Here is a 3,885-nt window from a genome sequence, read left to right as displayed (position 1 = left end):
AGCATCCAGTATTATGCATTGAACCTGGACTGGTGACTTGTTTCATATATGGTATTATACATGTTATTTAAACAGATAAATAGTAATGTGAGGATAAATGGTAGTGTGAGACTATGAATAATTTTAGGTCATAAAGATTGAAAATATTTTTCTAGTTGGGTATTCATATTATTATTATTGGGGGCATTCAGGGAGCTATAAGATAGATGTATAATACTGCTATCACCCAAAGAAAGTGATTCCCCATTGTTTCTTCTTTCAGTGAAATACAGTATTTTGCTTCTTTTCCTCCCTTTTTGTCTATTTCATTTCTCTCTCCTCTGTATTTTCTATCTCTTTTCATGCACATAGAAGAAGACTTGTACAGTTCCCTTCTTCATGTCTGGCTCATTCTTGAGATCCCAGTAGACATGGCTACCCCATTAGGATACTTGAACTAAAAACCGGATTCTCAGAGGAAAGCAAACTAATAGATTTATCCTATAGAAGACTTCTGCTGGCCCTATCAACTGCTTCAGATGCAGGAGAACTCAGTGACACCGTAGTGCATTGTTTGGATGTGCCCAAGTTTACTTATCCAATCGGCTTCCCTGGTGGCTCAGATGGTAAAGCATCTGCCTGCAAGGCGGGAGACCTCGGTTCGATCCCTGGATTGGGAAGATCCCCTGGAGAAGGAAATAACAACCCACTCCAGTACTATTGCCTGAAGAATCCCGTGGATGGAGGAATCTCGTAGGCTACAGCCCACAGGGTTGCAAAGAATCTGACACGACTGAATGATTTCACTTTCACCTACTGAAGAACATCTTGCTTCCTTCTCCGTTAATTTCTTTTTTTTTCCCACCCACTGTATTTTATTTCATTTTTTAATTTTAATTTTTAAATATAAATTTATTTATTTTAATTGGAGGTTAATTACTTTGCAATATTGTATTGGTTTTGCCATACATCAACCTGAATCTGCCACAGGTATACACCTGTTCCCCATTCCAAACCCCTCTCCCTCCACCCACCCGTACTATCTCTTGATGGCTTCTTTCAGCTAAATTTGCACTGTTCCTGTTTCTATTTCTGCAGTTTCATTGGCTACATGGAAGCAGGAAACCAAACTTGTATTTCAGAGTTTATCCTCCTGGGACTCTCAGAAGAGGTATTACTGCAGCCTCTCCTCTTTTGGCTCTTCCTGTTCATGTACCTGGTCACCTTCATTGGGAACCTTCTCATCATCCTGGCCATTATCACTGACTCCCACCTCCACACACCCATGTATTTCTTTCTCTTCAACCTATCTTTTTCAGACATCTGTTTCACCTCTACCACCATCCCAAAGATGCTGTGGAACATGCAGACTCAGAGTCAAGTTATCACCTATGAAGGCTGCATCGTACAGATGTACTTTTTCATGCTTTTTGGGATATTAGACAACATCCTCTTGACTGTGATGGCTTATGACCAGTTTGTAGCCATCTGTCACCCATTGCAGTACCTGATCATCATGAATCCTAAGTTTTGTGATCTCCTGCTTCTGACATCCTGGTTAGTGAGTGTCCTTGACTCTCTGTTACATGGCTTAATGATTTTGTGACTCTCTTTTTGCACAAAATTGGAAATTCACCATTTTTTTGGTGAACTTTATGAGGTGGTTCAGCTTGCTTGTTCTGATACTTTCCTCAATGACCTGATGATATATTTTGCAAGTGGAGTTCTGGTTATTGTTCCACTCATTGGTATCCTTTTTTCTTACTCTAAGATTGTATCCTCTATTTTGAAAATTTCATCCACAAGGGGCAAGTATAAAGCATTTTCCACATGTGTGTCTCACCTCTCAACTGTCTCCTTGTTCTATGGTATAAGCCTTGGGGTGTATCTTAGCTCTGCTAACACACAAAACTCCAGGGCAACTGCGGTAGCCTCAGTGATGTACACTGTGGTCACACCCATGCTGAACCCTTTTATTTACAGTCTTAAAAACAAAGACATAAAGCAAGCCCTTAAAACACTCTTCAGTAGAGAAACATTCTTGGTTTAAAGGAAATATTTGTCTGAAGATAGAGACTTTTTCACGAGTAACAGTCCTCAAAACCCTAAGGATCCTAATCATGGTTAATATTATCAGTGACCAGAAAGATAATTTGAAATTTAAGTTATTTAAAGAGTTCAATTTCTTTCATTTTTCATATATAGGCAATGGTTTCTTCCTGTATTTTCTTTAAAATTTTGATCTCTTAATATATTCTCTGGGTTTAGTGTGGTAAATAGAACCTACTGCATAAGTTTTCACAAGTATAATATGTAATACAGGAAATGTAATGCTTAAAATAATACAGGATTGCTGAAGAAATTGTGCAATACTTTCTCTACCAGGTGAAGGTAACTGTACTTCATATGATCTTCTGTTGACAAGTCATTTGACATATCGGGGTCTGTACACTAATGGCCAGGGTTTGGGTTAATCCAATTTGTAACTAGATCACATCCACAATAGGAGAAGCAACTTGAGTCACCAACTGATGTAGTTTATAATAATCTTCATCTGCTCTCCTACAATGACTGACAGGTAGATTGTACCCCTGTGAGAGACCAGGGCTCAGAGAACCCAACTTAGTCATGCCCAGATTCCTGAATCACAAAAACTTTAAGATAATTGATATGTGTACTTTGTCTAAGTTTGTGGGAGAATGTTATCCACAAAAATATTAATAAATAATACAGAGGTATAGAAAACTAGTATAATTCTTATATATTTACATAGGATGACAAAATGACCCAACACTTTGAAAAATCTTGATTATCTGTTGTAAAAGTATAAATATTTACAGGGTATGTGTGCCTGTTTAGTCGTTCAGTCGTATTTCACTCATTGTAACCCCATGGACCTTAGTCCTCTAAGCTCCACATTTCATGGAATTTTCTAGGCAAGAATAGTGGAGAGAGTTGCCATTTTCTTCTCCAGGGAATCTTCTTGACCCAGGGATCAAGAAGAACTTGATCAAGAAGAACTCAAGTCTGTTGTATCTCCTCCAATGGCAGGTGAATTCTTTACCACTGAGCCACCTGGGAAGCCAACATATTTACAGTAGGACTCAGCAATTCTGCTCCTGGGTTTTTATTTGAAGTAAATGAAAGCATCAGTTCAGTTCAGTTCAGTCGCTCAGTCATGTCTGACTCTTTGCAACCCCATGAATCACAGCATGCCAGGCCTCCCTGTCCATCACCAGCTCCTGGAGTTCACCCAAACTCATGTGCATCGAGTTGGTGATGCCATCTAGCCATCTCATCCTCTGTCGTCCCCTTCTCCTCCTGCCCTCAATCCCTCCCAGCATCAGGGTCTTTTCCAATGAGTCAACTCTTCACATGAGGTGGCCAAAGTACTGAAGTTTCAGCTTTAGTATCAGTCCTTCCAATGAACACCCAGGACTGATCTCCTTTAGGATGGGCTGGTTGGATCTCCTTGCAGTCCAAGGGACTCTCAAGAGTCTTCTCCAACACCACAGTTCAAAAGCATCAATTCTTTGGCGCTCAGCTTTCTTCACAGTCCAACTCTCACAACCATACATGACCACTGGAAAAACCATAGCCTTGACTAGTCGGACCTTTGTTGGCAAAGTAATATCTCTGCTTTTTAATATGCTATCTAGGTTGGTCATAACTTTCTTTCCAATGAATAAGCAACTTTTAATTTCATGGCTGCAAACACTATCTGCAGTGATTTTGGAGCTCCCCAAAATAAAGTCTGACACTGTTTCCACTGTTTCCCCAGCTATTTTCCATGAAGTGAGAGGACCAGATGCCATGATCTTCGTTTTCTGAATGTTGAGATTTAAGCCAACTTTTTTTTTTTTAATTTTTTATTCCTTTATTTCTCATGTGTTCCCCATCCTGAAC

At 39.5% G+C, this 3,885-nt stretch overlaps 1 pseudogene; it reads left to right on the top strand.

Moving 5' to 3' along the window:
- Nucleotides 1–1,063: 1,063 nt before the first annotated feature.
- Nucleotides 1,064–2,029, top strand: LOC147368359 (olfactory receptor 7A17-like; annotated as a pseudogene).
- Nucleotides 2,030–3,885: the final 1,856 nt, after the last annotated feature.

This window comes from Bos grunniens, chromosome 7, assembly GCF_055505025.1.
Source record: "Bos grunniens cultivar Pamir isolate PY7600 chromosome 7, Bosgru_T2T1.0, whole genome shotgun sequence".
Classification (NCBI taxonomy): domain Eukaryota; kingdom Metazoa; phylum Chordata; class Mammalia; order Artiodactyla; family Bovidae; genus Bos; species Bos grunniens.
Note: the sequence above shows the minus strand (reverse complement) of the source record. Positions and strands in the feature narration are given on the sequence as shown.